The sequence below is a fragment of the Prionailurus viverrinus genome, chromosome F1 (assembly GCF_022837055.1).
Source record: "Prionailurus viverrinus isolate Anna chromosome F1, UM_Priviv_1.0, whole genome shotgun sequence".
Lineage (NCBI taxonomy): Eukaryota > Metazoa > Chordata > Mammalia > Carnivora > Felidae > Prionailurus > Prionailurus viverrinus.
The window spans coordinates 37,624,075-37,639,782 of record NC_062577.1 but is presented as its reverse complement, the minus strand read 5'-3'; the positions used below and the strand labels follow the sequence as shown (position 1 = coordinate 37,639,782).

The 15,708-nt window shown below is 50.8% G+C and overlaps 1 protein-coding gene across 1 annotated transcript in view; it reads right to left on the bottom strand.

Annotated features, from left to right (window-relative positions):
* Window positions 1-15,078, bottom strand: part of IGFN1 (immunoglobulin like and fibronectin type III domain containing 1) — a 50,968-nt gene extending 35,890 nt beyond the window's left edge. The window contains exon 1 of the mRNA XM_047840989.1: window positions 15,021-15,078. The gene's annotated coding sequence lies outside the window, so the exon portion shown is untranslated. The remainder of the gene's footprint in view (window positions 1-15,020) is intronic.
* Between the last annotated feature and the right edge of the window lie 630 nt (window positions 15,079-15,708).

The following is a 15,708-nucleotide window of genomic DNA, read 5'->3' as shown; positions in this document are numbered from 1 at the left end:
CCAGTTTCTAGGAGGGGTTAGGCCACAATGGGCATCAGTCCACTGGGTCAGTACAGAACCTTCCAGAAGATCAGAGCTGGACAGAACCTTTGTTAGCATTAACAATATCAACACAATGACAATAATAATACTTAGCTCTTACAGAGCTCTTGCTACATGTCAAACATTCTTCTAAGTCTTTAGATACATTAACTGTGAAATCTGACTCTCAACAACTGGTAATCTGTGGATCTAATCTGACTCCTTCCTTTCTAGAGATGGGCTCTGTTCAAGCCTCAGCACCCCTCTCTGCAAAGGAAAGAGGCAGAGTAGATCCACGGATCACTAGTCATTAATGGAGACGAGAGTGACCTGTCAAAAGGCCGTGGGCTGGGGCGAAGCACCAATTGGTAAGTCATCCCAGAAAGCCGCTCCCTTGAGGTGTCAGTCAGATGGTAAGGAAGTGAGGAAGTAACTCTCGCTCAAGGATGCGAGCCTGCTCTGCTCTCTAAGGTTGCGTTTTCGTATGCCTGGCTATCTCATGAGATCCCTGTTTGTTCTCATCTAATCACAGTAAAGTTCAGCACTTCCTGGGTCCAGAGATGCTGCGTGACGTCGTTACATGAGCTGTTCTGTTTAGCCGTGTAACAACCTAATGAAGTAGACACTTACTATGGTCCACTTTACAGAGAAAAAAGCTGAAGCTGAGAATGGTTAAATACCCACCTCCTGCTTACACAACTAGTAAAAGACTGAGTAGGAACGCTGGGGCACCTGGGTGGTTCAGTTGGTTAAGCGTTCGATTCTCGGTTTGGGTTCGGGTCGTGATCGCCTGGTTTGTGGGTTCAAGCCCTGTGTCAGGCTCCACGCTGTCTTCGTGGGGTCTTCTTGGGATTCTCTCTCTCTCCCTCTCTACCCCTCTCCCTCTCTATCTCTCTTTGTCAAAAAAAAAAAAAAAGACTGAGTAGGAATGTCAAGCAGGCACTCTAACTCCATTACACTTGCCTCCTAGCCCGGCTCTTCAGAACTTTAAGAATTAGATATAATCTAACATTTTGCAGCCTTCATGTCTGGATTCTTTTGACCATAAGCCTTATCCTCAAAAGATCTACCAGGGCCTATCAGAAGTTGAGAAGGGTCCAGCCACTTGCAATTTTTGAGCCTTCTGGCATTTTTTAAGGAAAAAATAATAAAAACAGGGTTAAAATATGAGTAGTGTACTTTAAATATTTGCATTTAGCCACTTTACACTTTTAACACCTAGACACAAAGTACCGTGCAATGTAATCATGCACTTTACAGTTATTACAGGGCTGATAAAATGGCTAATTCTTGGTGTTCTGCCAGTAGCACGATCTGGGAATGAACAGTTTGTGCTTAAAAAAATTAAAAGGACTGTCCCTTTCTTTCATTCCTGTGGGTGTTTCTCCTATGACCGTGTGGAAAGATCATTGGGCGATAATGTTGAACCCTTCAAGAAACACCCTGCCGTCACTGGTTACAGGCTCTGCTGGGGCAGGAGCCGGAAAGGGAGGGAAATCCATGGGGTTCAGAGAACACTCTTTGTCACCCCTTCTCCAGTCCCCCCACCTCTCGGAAAGTTGTCCCAGCTCAATGTCCTTAGCAGCCCCACCCGATGACGGGCAATGCAGGACGGGTTTGCAGGTGGCAAACCGATTGCGGAGAAGACGCCCTCCTGGCATCTCTCCAGAGAACTCTCATGGCATCCAGGCCATGTGCCCCTGACAACCACAGGCCTCACAGCAAGAGGCTTTATAAAGCTGGCAGAAGAGGGGACACGGAGGGCAGGAGACCCCACCTGGGCACTCCTCTGGAATCCTGACCCAGCTGTCTGTCAGATTGCTACCCTGAGCAGAACTCAACTCCCCTTTCTCAGGTAGAGAAACTGAGTCCAGAAGGCAGTGGGGAGCTGGGAAAGCAGCAGCGAAGCAGTCTGGAAGAGGAGCCAGCCACCTTGAGCTGGGACATGAGGCAGACTGGGGTAGGGGGAGCTGCGAGCCCCCTGGAACTGCCCATGGAAGCCCCACAGGGCAACCTGACTCAGACTCTTGTATTAGAAGCAGGCTCCATCAGGGCTAGGCCCTAGTGGAACCTCCATGCTGTGCAAGGATTCTGCTTGTACCAAATCTAAGCTCCTCGTGGCGTTCAAGGCCTTTCCACCAACCAACGCCCTTCCCAGCTGACCTCCTGGCTTATTCTCTCCAACTCAGACACGCTGGCCCTTGTCCTTCAATTCATTCTCCCTCACACCCCAACCTCATCTAGAATGATGACTTTCTTGCCCTCCTGTGACACCCATATTAAGTGACATGTCCATGTGACCACATTAATTCACCTCAGCTTTTATGTCTCAGGCCTGTCCTGGGGATACGTTCTGTCTCCGAGTCCCTGGAATTTCCTAAATGCCAGAGTGTGTCTTTCCTTTCCCCATACCCACTGTGTCCCAGGATGGGGCTCTGCTCCCGGCAGCTTTATCACAGGGCAGTGTCTCCTGAACCTGTAGCCTCAGGGGTTAGGAGACGGTCAGAAGCTCTCTCTTCATGGTCCCCGTCCCACCCTGCAAAGAAACATTCCCTTTAAGCAGAAAAGAGTTCTGGCTAAACCTGAGTTTAGCACACCCTTGAAGGAGCCTTTAGGCAGGTCAAATTCCTTGACAGGGCAGGAAAGAGCCCTTCAGTAAAACTCCCACCTACCCTGAAGGCTTCATACCCAGGGAGGTTGTAAAGTGCTTTCTGTGCCTTGCAGTGGAGTTTGGTCTTTATTTGGGAGTGGATGAGGAGCCATGAGGTTTTTAGGCAGAGAAATAATAGATTTGTCTTTTCGAAAGAGCTTTTGGGTATTGTTTATTGGTTAGATTGGAGTGGGAAAAAATTCAAAGCCAGAACCTATCTACCCCCTCCCCCCTTAGACTGATATTTTTGAGAGTAGGGCTGTGTCTCCAACATCAGACCAGGGGCTTCCAAGGTCAGGGACAGGGACTTCCAATCCCTGCACCTAAGCCTGGATACATACCCAGGGAAAGCTCAGTCTTGTGGACTGGTTTGCAAAAGGTGGAAATCGAGGCCCAGATGAGGTATGACTTGTCCCTAGGAACCTCCACTCCCCTAGCCAGCTGAGATGAGTACCATGGGGATGAGACCCTATGACGCAACCCCCCGGCCTCAGGTTCCAAGGGTAGTATGGCTCCTTCCCTGACATCAGCTGGCCTTTCTCTGGCATCAACTTTCCGAGTTCCCAGCAGCCTGACCACATGCAGCTGGTGGTAAAGTTCAGGCTGAAACCCCATCCCTGACCAGTGGCTTGGCCCTGGGGTACCATGCCAAAACACCACTGGCAGGGGCCTGGCCGAGGGCTGGGCAGAGAGCGAGGCTGGGGCCTGCGGGGCACTTCAAGTCCTTGTGAGATCCAGCCATGGGGAAGGAAGGTACCCGTCAGTCTCCTGCTTAAGAAAACCTGAGGTCAGGACCTCCCCTGGGGACTGGAGAGGAAACCAGTCCTGCCCTCAGGGGGCTTGCTCTCTGATGGGGAGACAGCCCCTGCCTTCTACACATGGTGGCAGAGGAACAGCCCCAATCCTCAGAGACTCTCGTCTGATTGGGAAGACGTAATCTCCACCATCAGGGTCACCAATAAATGGTGTCTGTCATTGTGGTTGGCTCTGACAGTTCTCCATGACGGAGATGGAAACTAGCGCGTTTGAAGCATCCACAATGGGCGACTGGGCTAGGCACTTGGAATCATTATGTCGTTTAATTGTCTCATTTCCTCTTACAGTTTCCACTGTGGCTTGCAGGGAGGTGTTTGTGCACGCTGTTGCCTCTGCCTGGCTGGCTCTTGTCACTGGTTGGAACTCCTTCTCTGATGATCCAATGCAAAGTAGCTAGAATTTATTGATACAGAACTGATCCAATCCATGCCTTTGTTTGTTGGCTGTGTCCCCAGTTTGAAATAGAAACCCCATGAGAGAGATTCTGTTTTGTTTACTGAGTTGAGAACAGTGCTTGGCATTCATTTGTTGAATGAAGGGCTCCCAGCCAGAAAATCTACAAATTATTTACCTGACTCTAACTGGGGGGAGTGACAAGCAAGCCCCCACCGCTATTTGATTTTAGGTGGGCCCGTTTGGAGACCCCAGTGTAACTGAGATGATTAAAAGACAGGAAGAAGATACCTCTCACGGCTCTGTGTAATGGAACCGGAAGATGGGGAAGGGAGAGGTCCCAACAAAAGGCAACAATGAGACTCAAAACAGGGATGGGACTCATTGGGAATTACACAGCCATTTAGGTGCAGGTTGTGAGAAGCATGGTTGATCATAGCCTCAAAGTTAGGGGCTGACAGATGAGGGCCAGGATGTAGGATTAACAGAGTGACAGGCCCTTGACTCAACCCTAACCACAGCATTACCAAACTCTTACAGTCATCCAAGCCATCCTCCTGAGCAATTCTGGACAGAGATGGAGAATCGGTTAATGTTTGAAGACACAAAGGAGCCACAGTCAACAGTCAAAACTAACTCCTCTTTATTGGCTTTGGTTCAGAAAGATCAGGGGCTCACCTGCCCAATCAGAATTTGAGATGCGAAGTGTTAAAACTCAAATAATTAAATATTCTCAACGAGTAGAACAGCAACAGGAAATAACCATTGAGTAGAGGAGGACTTTAACCCCTATAAAGTAAGATCGAGAATCCATAGCTTATGTGTCTCCATGCAGTGTGGCAAAGCCAACCCTGTGAGATCTTATTGTTTGAGATAAACATCAACTCTTTGACCTCCTCCAAATGTTTTCCCCACAATTGATCCCCACCCATTTAATTTCTCAAACACGGCTCCAAATGAAAGTTTTATTTCTTTTTCCAAAGATTAAATTCAATGTTCCAGGAGGTATGAGCTGCTGTCAGAGGCCAGTGAGTGATGGAGTAACCAGGTGGACTTGAAGACCTTCACCAAGGGCCTTGACTTAGTGGCAGACCCCATCCTTGGCTCTTACACCTATGGACACCTTTAATTCCACAATTAAATTATCCTCATTTTACAGAGAGGGGACCTGAGACATTGAGAGGTGAAGTAAGTTTAGGTCACAGAGTGAGCCTTAACTGAGAGCTGGGAATAGAGCTGGGAATAGAGCCAGGCAGACAAACCTCTGTGTCCCTCGAAACTTGGGCTTCTCCATTTATAAAACAAGAGAGGTTCAGGTCTGCTTGACTGCAACTCTGTCCGATACCACTCTGGAAGTTCCTCCTCGAGAACCGGAAAAGACAAAAAGAAAGAAAGAGAGGGCAGGAGAGAGGGAGGGAGGAAGACAGAGAAGACAGAGAAAGAAAGCACTCCCATCCCCCTCAAAAAAGAAACATAGAAAAAGAGAATTCCGCCACAGGAATTCTATTAGTTCCAGTCACAAGGAAAGGTGACAAACCCCTTTGGTTTGTTTAGCTCAGTGACACATTTTCATGCTGTTCCTTCCAAAAGCCCAGCCTGCATCAAGAGACTGCGGGACCCCCACCTATGTTCCCACTTTCCTTTTCCTAAAGCTCTCATGCCTCCCACCCTCCCTGCAGTTAATTCTGGGAAATGCCCTGGACAGTTCCTGGGCTCCATTATAGACTATATCCCAGGGGGCCACCTGTCAGCCTAGGTTGTTAGATGTTTGCTCTTGGGAGATTGACAGGAGGCGGCTGGATCTCATTAATGCCCAGGACAGAAGAGGGATTTACTGCCTGGTGGCTGACTTGTGCCCCTGGAGGAACTCAATCAGGAACCACTTGACAGAGTGCCAGCATGATGGCTACATAGAACCAGGAACCTGCAGATCCTGGGTCCCTACTTGGTCTAGTCTTGTGTCCATGCTGGAGACGGTAACACCAGTGTTCATCTCTATTCTGGAGAAAGTTCTCCAGGACCCTCTTGCCCATTTCATCTCTTTGCCTGGTTCTGATCTAACCCACATGAAGGAGATAATGGTGCCCTGAGCCTCTTGGTTCTCTCCAGGGTTACAATGTCTGATGGGCTTTCCTCTGTTCCCCCACAATGATTCCACTGACTCTACAGTGAAGGATTTCACTGGCTTCTCCTGAAGCCAGCTTCTCCTCTCTGAAGGAGGCTCTGAAGCAGAAGATGTGATTTCAGACTTCCTGGATGCCACCCTCAGCTTTATTTACAAAAATCATGGGGATCGGGGTGCCTGGGTGGCTCAGTCGGTTAAGCGGCCGACTTCGGCTCAGGTCATGATCTCGCGGTCCGTGAGTTCGAGCCCCGCGTCGGGCTCTGTGCTGACAGCTCAGATCCTGAAGCCTGTTTCAGATTCTGTGTCTCCCTCTCTCTCTGACCCTCCTCTGTTCATGCTCTGTCTCTCTCTGTCTCAAAAATAAATAAAACGTTAAAAAAAATCATGGGGATAAAAAATTACCTTTACATTGAGGGTAGCATGAGAATTTAAGGAAGAAAACTTTTCATTTCCTGGCTGACTTTCTGAGATCAGTTTGAAATGACCTTAGGCTTAAAGGATCAAGATCACAGCTCCCTAGAAATGAAAATCAAGGGAAATTTTGTATGGTGGAAGTCACTTGAGTTGCCAATGATATTATTTCCTGGTCTACACTGGTGGACACTTACGATCTTCTAGAAGAAGTGGTAGGGGGGTCTATCCTGGATTTGCAATTATGCAGGTAACTGCAGATATAATTTGCAAAGATAGTCACATTTCTTAATCATGTGACTCTAGCCTCATCTTAAACTTATTGACCATCTGTCTCCTTGTTTGTAGAAAGGGGATGATAATATTCTTAGTGGAGGGGGCATGGACTCTTGAATCAGACAAACCCAGGTTTAAATACCACTTTTGCTATCCGGAGGCTTTCAGCCTGGAGGGCTTGAGCAGAGGAAAAGTGGGAGGAAATATGTCACAGAGGCAAGCGGTCAGCAATCACACTGGGCCACTGGCCGTGATAATGACTTGCCTTTTACTCTAAGATGGCTGTTCTCAGCAGAGGGATCACAAGATTCGGCTTATGTGATGAAAGGACCACTCTGGCTGCAGGGTTGGAAATAGACTGCAGGGAAACAAGAGTGGAAGAGGGAGAGCAGACAAGCAGCACCTGCAATAATCTAGTGATAGATGAAGATGCCTTGGGGCATCTTATAGCAGTGGGGCTATGGGCAGTGGTCAGATTCTAAATGCATCTGCAGGTAGAAACAGCAGGATCTGCTGACTTGTCATTATTTATCATTATATATTTGAGCAAGTGTTTTTAAGCATTTGTTCCACTAGACTGAAAGCTCTATGGAGCGCGAATCACGCGTGTATTTTATTCCTTGATGGATTTCCCATGTTGAGCCCAGTTCAGCAGTATTTGAGGGAGGAATGGAGGAAACCCGGGCATCTTCTTGATAACCTGTGCCTGTTGTGCCCCTGAGCAGGTGACCTCTTGCCCAAGCTCCCTTCTCTTGCCATAAGTTCTCTGGTGCCACAGCGAAAGGGCAGGGTGGGCTGGGACAGAGGCTGGAGTTGCACCAGTGGAGGAGATGATGCGGGCAGCGGGAAGGGACGGTGGGGGGGGGGGGGGGGGAGAAGGATGCACTCATCCAGAAGCCTGAAGAATCACATGGCCAAAGAGAGGGAACTGCAATGGGAGAATGAGTCAGGGGGAAGGAGGAGAGAGACGGACCTTTCTAGTAGAGTTGCATGGCCACACACGTGCTCCCCTGAGATCAGTCCACCGGCGCATGGGGTCACGGGCATGGTGGGGATGGACTTCACAGCAGGAACCCCGCAGCCGTGGAACTGGGGGTTGTGCTCCTCCCTGGGCACCAAGGTCAAAGGTCTGCCCCTTCGGTAGCCCGGTGGCTCTGGGGCAGGGTAGAGGTGGTTGCAGGTGGATGGAGATTCCGAGGGGCAAAGGTGAGGGAGGAGGAAGGGGCATGCGGAGGCGCAAGGAGAACCACGGAGGGAGCCAAGGCGGGAATCTGAAGGAGAAAGCAGGAAAGAGGGGTTCACTGGGAAGGGGACCCAGAGGAACAGCACTGCCCCTCTTCTGCCTGACATTCCATACTGTCTTAAATTAGCGATCCTTCCGCATGGTGTCAGGGTCATTACTTCTGATCGCTGTCCTCCGGGGCCGTTCACACGAGCTCACGGGCTCACTCTCACCTCAGTGTTCACACGCAGCTCGCCCTGGTACCTGCAGCACACACATGCCACGTGACTTGCTTCTTCCACCGCCCTAACCACAGAAGAATCTATACATCGGAGTGTCCAAAGTGCGCGCATGCGTGCGCGTGCACACCCACCCACAGACACACCCACAGCCACACCCACACAAGTACCAGGACAACAGGCGCCAGGCAACATAGTCTTACTATCTCTATGTCTGTCCCTGAGATACAAAGCCTTTCTGGCCCCCTCATTTTTCTCTAGGTCTGATCTAGAGAGGGAAAAATTTCATGGTACTGTAATTTTATCCTAAAGCCTCTGCCTCCAAGGACTTTATTCTAGTCCTTCCATTCAAAGGTCCCCTCTGCTGCCTCTGAGCCTTGTTTCTAGGTCACTTAATCTGCCCTGAACCTGGATCTCTGCCTTTCTGTCAAGCATTGTTCAAAGCTTGTTGAAGGCCGTTCTCTGCCAGAAACCTTCCCTGCCCTCCTGTCTCTCCTGCCCTCCCCTGCCATCTGCTGCCATTCCAGCATCACACAGATGCAAGGAAGTTTGCCAAGGACGGAGCCCGTGTGTCTTTTTTACACCCCCTTCTCTCCCTCCGCATATTTGCACACAATCTCTGTGAACTCCCCAAGGAGAGGATGATGTCTCCTTCTCCCTCTGTTTATCCTTGTACCACCCGATCCTGGGTTCTGCCCAGGAATTACTCAGCCTTGGGTGTTCTGCCAGGAGATGGGATCCTTAAAGCAGAGACCTGAGCAGGCTAAGCATATCACGTGTTCGCAAGTGACTGCATGGGGCATGGGGGCGGGGGTGCAGGGTAGAGGGGGCAGGATGCTAAAAGGGTGGCTCCTTCAGGACTGTAGGTGCTGGGGTTAAGCTCCCCACCCAGCAAGGCCAATCTCAGCACTTGAAACAGATCTTTCCTATTGAACGACCTACAGGCGGTTGCCCTTGACTGGTTGGAGAAAATTTAGCACCTCTCAGCTCTAGTATTTAATGAGCTGCCCAGGCTGTTAATTGCTTTGTCAGCTTTCCTGCCAGAGGCGCTCTCTGGTGAGGAGAGAAGGTGAGAAGAACCTGGGACAACCTGGAATAGGGAGGGCAGGTGTCCTGTGGCAAGGAGCTGGGGACGCAAAGGGAATCTGGGCAAATCAAATCTAACGCCCCCCCCCCCCCAGGTATGAGAGCAGAGGCAAAGGGCCAAAATAGAAAGAGAATGAGATATTGGTTTGCAATCTATTTTTAATATCCCGTCAACATGCCTTGCTTGTAAGCAAGTCCTGGCTAAGCTGCCAGGCAGGCTCATTCCAGTTGCCCCCCAAGAATACCTCAGAAGTTATCCCATCAAAGGCACAAAACCCTGAAACGAAGAGACGTAGCAGCTCCCGAGGCACAGGCCTGGCAGGGCCCAAGGGCTGGGACTGTGGCCATTCACAGCTAGCTCTAAAGCAAAGGGTGAAAGATCAGAACAGGTTTTCCAAAAAGTTGGGGGGAGATGAGCATCGGGATGAGAAAACCATCAGGTTGGAAACCGCCCTCTCTGCCTCCTCTCCCCAGTGCTCCTGTCTGACTCCCCCACCACATGGAGCTGCAGCGAAGTGAGTCTGGCTGGGCACCCACCGGCCCGGCGCCTGCACCACCCTGCACAGCCACAAACCCTCCACAGCCACAACGGGAGGAGTGGGGGCGGTGGGAAGGAAGGGTGGGCTGCAATTTGGATTCAAATTCTCATTGACTTTCTGACCTGATTTCCTTTAGCCTGTGTCCCAGTTTCCCTGGCTTTCCAACACCCATCTCTGTGTCTTCCCGCCCTTTAGGGGGAAATTGGGAAGGCTGGAATGGTGATATCTGGCAAGTTCTTGTTCTTTGGGAGACAGTTGCTGGGCCCCAGGGGTATTATCAGAACCCTAGACTGCAAGCCTGGCCCATGTTGCCCCAGCTGGTCGGGAGGGGAGAGGTCGCGGTTAATTTTCAGCGGTGTGACTGTCCTAATCGCTGTTATAATTGGAGTTTTCTGAAGATAGTGCGAGCTCAGAAACTCCCCTTTCAAAAGAAAACCCCTCAAACTGCTCCAGAGGTAAATATTCACTCTCTCAAGGGTTCCTTCACTCATTCACCCCTCCCCCCCACGAACATGGCACCTGCCTATTGGAAGTCCCCCTTCCAGACAGAGTCCAGGAAAATATTCCTCCTATCAACTTCCCTCCCCAAACGAAGGTCTCTTAAGACAAGATATCTGCCTCTGTTCAAACAACTCTTGGAACATGTGATGCACATGTGTTTGGCCTTAATTAACAGAAACGGGCGCTGAAGGGGAAAGGCTGGTTCTGACCACGGGAAAGGACCTTTGCTCCCTCAAACCTCGGGAAGTTTATAGAGAACGTGATGGACACATGTATTCCCACGAGAGTTAAGGGAGAGCTCTGCCCAGTGACAGGTGAGATAAATTCATCCCTTTGATACATATTTAACTGATCAGCTACTGTATAAACATTTATTGAGCAGCAGGTCTTATGCCAAGTGCTGGGATCCCTCCCTTCACAGAGTTTTCGGTCTAACCCCCTCCTAGCAGAGGATTCAGGCAAGCAAGCGGTTACAACGAAGCACAATAAAGCTACAGTAGGGGACTGCTGGGGTTTAACAGGAGCACATGTGGCAGGCCCAGCCCAGACGCGGGAGACAGGAGCAATCTGAGGAGGCTTCCTGAGGAAGCGGACAGGATGGGCAAGGTAAGTGAAGAAGATGGAGGAAGAGTGTTCTGGGTAGAGAGAACAGCACATGTAGTGGCATATAGAGGTGGAAAAGAGAGGGGTGCCCGGGAGGAAGTGAAATGATTCTGTCACATCTGGGATGATTCCTCGCGAGGCTCGTCCCCATCAAGGTCGTCCCAAAGGCCCCAGACGGGAAGCATGTCACCAGCCGTACTCAGCTCAATGAGGATGTGCTTTGGGTGTTCTCCTAAGTGCATCGGCCTTGGGCTGCTATGGCTCCAGCAGCAGAATACATGGGTGTTAGTCAGTGACAAGGCCTGTGGAGACTGCCCCCTTAGGAAGAAAGCTGTCTCTGCACAGGTGCTAGAGAAGGCTGAATACAGTGGTCAAAAAGCCTGGGGAACTCCTCACTCTTAAGACAGCATCCCAGTGCCCCATTCTAGGCTGCTTCGAAGACAGCAATCCTGACCCTCAGTCAGTGTTCTCCCTGGGCCTCTGTCCACTCATGACCTCTGGGGGAGTGGGAGAGGTAGGCATCCCTGCTTGTGTAGGTCCAGGGTGGGAAGTATGACATAGAACCTGCCCGCTGCTGCCTTTTATCAGGGATCAGCAAACTACGGCCGATGGACTGTTTTTGTAAATAAAGTTTTATTGGAAACAGCCAGACTTACTACTCATTTACTTGTCCTCTCGAGGTACTTTGGCGTGACGACAGCACAATCGAGTAGCTGCAACGGAACTTGTGCAGCCTGAATAAAATATTCACTGCCTGGCCCTTTGCAGACCCCTAGCCTAGATGAATGGAATACTTTAAATCTGTGTGTGTACCTGCAACATTTCTGGAGGCCTGCCCCCAGAAATTCCATCTCAGCAAATGCCCTGGCCTCAGGGCAGTACAAAGAACATGAAGAATTTCCTCCCATGGAGATTTTTGAGACGAGCTCTCAGGTGGGCATGGAGGAGGGAATATCCTGCAGAGAAGCAGGAAGTACACTTCTTAACCTTCTAGCCCTTTCTGCGAGCTGAGGCTGGATGACAGAGGGATAGCTTTGAGGGTCTGACAAAAAATTAATGAAAACCGCAGCTGCGAGAGAAGGGGGGATGGCAGCCAGAAGGGCTGGGTCACAGGGAGGCCAGGGCAGCCAGAGGGGCAGGAAGAGGGCTCCACACTCAGCCCTTGTGACTAGTGAAATAGAGAGGCCTGTCAAGTGATGCTGTTTTCTGATGGCTGCCTCATCAGCATCCCTAATCCTGCAGGGGTTTGCACACTCCTCTCCTGGTCCCACAGCGACAGCTGAACTCAATCAGGAGCCCCAGATCAGCCTGTTGGACCGGACAGAAAGAGAAGCAAGTGAAGTCCAGAAGGGAAGAATTCTCCAGGGAGAGTTTGAGTCTCCTTGTCTGCAAGGGCCTTCAGAGGTCATCTCGCTCTCCCCGCTTCTCCAGAGCGGGCTGCACACACCAGGCTGGAGGGGCAGTCTTGCAGGTGGGTGACATCTGAGTCTGACAACCACACTCCTAGAAGGTTCTTCCCAGGCCCATCCTTTCTAGGTGGTTAAGAGCATAGACCCTGGAGCCCAATAGCCTGGGTGTGAAAGCCAGCTCGGCCACTCCCTTGCTCTGTGACATTGGTCACATAATTTAATCTCTCAGCACCTCTGTTTCCACACTTGCAAAATGGGCATAAAATAATATCTGCTTCACGGGGTTGTTGGGAGTTCTAAGTGAGGTAATATTTGAATAATATGTAAAAGAGTGCCTGGCATAGGGTAAGTTCAAAATACACAGCAGCTCCTAGACTCAATCAAGTTATTAAATCTTTTCCCTCACTTATATTCACTTGCTCTTGTAGGCTCAAGCATTAAAAAAAGTAGTTGGCAAAAGACAACAGATACTTCCTCTGATTCAGACCTCAAGGGGCCTAATAGTATGTTGGGTCCTGTTGATTCAGTGTTTGGCTCCAGGGCACAATCTAAAACTGGGATAGAACATTCCAGAACGCGATAGCTGGCCTTCCTACCTCCTCAGCGCTGAGCACCTAGAACTCTGTTAGGAAGCCTGCCAAGAAGGCTAGTCCACCAGAATTCTGGCCCTGAGTAAATCCAAAAGAGTCTCCAGTTAGAGATGTTATGGATGTGAAGACTCAGAGCAGTGTGGGCCCCACGAGAGGCCACAGAAAGAGAAGCAAGCTCTGCGACATGAAGCTAACATCTTGAGCCCACTGCCCCCTTGCGAGGACAACGCTGTCCCTGAGCTACCTACCCAGTGGCAGCTTCTATCACCCTGGAGACGAATCACAGCAGGTTTCTGCCACCCAGATGACAGTTGAAACCACCATAACTTCTCCCTCCCTCTCTCCTGATGCTTTGGGGCCAGTCCTCCCAAACACCAGACTCTTTAAAAGTACTCAGTAAGTACCTGATGTGTGCCAGACACTGTGTTAGGCATTTTACTCAAGTTCAGACATTTGGGGAACTTGCTGGAAAGAGTGAGTCACCAATCATATGTGCCCATGGCGCCATGTTGGGAGCACTTACTCCACTGCCTCCTTCTTGGGACAGATTTCTGGGTCTTGGGGGTAACTGAAGGAGGCCCTTCCCGGTGTACTCCTGCCTGCCCCGCCCAAGGATGGTGAGCCATCCCTGTCCCAGGCGGAGCCAGCTGCAGTTGGCTGTGATTAATGGCCTCTATTAACAGCAAGCTGTAAACTGATCGAGTGCACGGTGTCTGTGAACATCTCACCCCTGCTGAATTCCACACCAGAGACTACTCTTTAACCCCTGGAACCTCCTGCCTCCCCCAGTTTGAGAGACATAGGATCAGAAAATGGCTCGGAGGGGGGGGAGGGGGGCAGTTCAAAATGCTTTGGAATCAGGAAGCAACCCTAGGAAATGCTTTGGAATCAGGAAGCTAACCCTTTGGGGGAAAGGTCCAAACCCTAAAACCTGAAGGTAGGGGGAGGCAAGACTGATGTCTGGGTCAGGGGAGCCAGTTTCAACAAGCCGCAAAGAAATTCCAGAGCTGACTCTGGCCAACACCTGGGTGACCGTGGGCAAGCCACTTCCCCTTGTCTGGACCTCAGTTTCTTTATCTGTAAAATGAGGGGGCCACCTGCTCTCAATCAGCCAACTCAACAACACCGGCTGTGATCACAGGAACGGTTACAGAAGTCACAGGTCAGGCTTTCCCCTCATTCCTTCATTCCCTGAGAGAATTCCTGCACATAAGCAGTCCCTCCCACACCATTGCCCCCCACCCACCTCTGACCCTCATCTGACCTAGCCATGAGGTTGATTTCCTTCAAGTCAATTACACTTTTTAAAAGAAAACAAAAGATCAAATTGGCTTTCCTTGGTGAGCAAACACACTGCCAGAGAGGCCAGTGAAATTCATAGACTTCCATCCCATTTTAACTTTCAAACACTCTTTGGATTCTCTTTTTTGTTCTTAAAAGGAGGTAAGATGTGCCAGGTTTAGTTTAACCCATTGACCAGGTACGAAAACTGAGGTCCGGGGAGATGCTGTGGTTCAGAGTGAGTGGCAACTCAGGGATCAGAGTCAGGGCCCCTGGTCCCTCCCTGGGAAGCTCCCCCTGAGAACACGAGCTGAAAGCCTCTAAAACCACCAGTCCTTCCAGCTATGAGTGCAATTTGAGGTACAGGTACTTAATCTCTGCCGGCTGAAGTGATTACGTGTAAAAACTGCGGATTAGTGTCTCCCGTGCTGCTGTGCCTCCTGGGATCCGCTGGATCGAGCCTCCCCACCCGCCGCCACCCGCGTCCCCCGCCCCAGGAGGCTGGCGAGGACGCAGAGCGGTCACCTCGGGGCTGCTGGCGCCGTGAGCCCAGTAGCCAGCACACCCCCTGCTGTGGTCCAGGCTCACTTTCTCTGACCTTAGCCTCGTGCTTCTAGCTCGCCGCCTGGTCGCGGCACCCGAGTCTGGAGCCCCAGACGTCCCCCACGGGATTTGTGTCAAGTCCTCCCACCCGCACCTCGTCGAGAAAGGGAGGGGACGCCCCCACCACTTGATTTCTTCCTGAAACCTTCTAGGCTCAGGCCCTGTCTGGGAAAGGCCCGAGCGGAGCGAGTGAGCGGCAGGCTGGAGGGCGGTTGCCCCAGGGATTTGTCACATTTTTTTCCCGGGGTTAATTACCTAGCGGAGGGAATCTGAGCTGTGCCTGTCTCGGGTACAACAAGCCTTGTCGCCGGTGGGGGGATCTTAATCTTTCTCAGGTGACAGCTGCTGGCCGGGATAGAAATGTCCTCATCCTGGGGGCGTCACCTCCTCCAGAGGGCTGCAAAGGCCCAGGACCGGCTAGACCAGGGTGGGGTGATCAGCGGTTGGACAGCTGGAGCGTGAGGTCACTTGTGGGTGGGGCTAGGGCGGCCACATTAGGGCCGGAAGGCCCGGGCCTGTAAGGTAACCCTCCTTGGCCAGCCCCAGGCTGTTTAGCTCCAATGCATTGCACTTGCCCTTTGCATCTACGGGGCAAATATTTAACCTTTCCATTTTTGCACTGGCTTAATGAGTCTTGGTGTCTAGTATAGGGCTTGACACATAGAACGCATCTGATACCTGTTTGTTGATGTACACGCCTATCAGCTTGTCTGTCTCCCCGGGGGGTGTCGTGGTCTCAGGCCTGCTGGCTTGTCACCACACAGTGAAGGCATGTGTCACATGTGCTACTAGTAAAAATGTAAGCCTCCAGAGGGATGCATTTTTCCCTTTCAATGATAAATTAGAATCGGTTGAAGATTGTTTTTATCATAATAGATCAAATGCTCTCTAGAGCTCTGTTGTGCTGTCCTGAGTAGGAGAGAAAAGGGTGAAGTATGCAAAC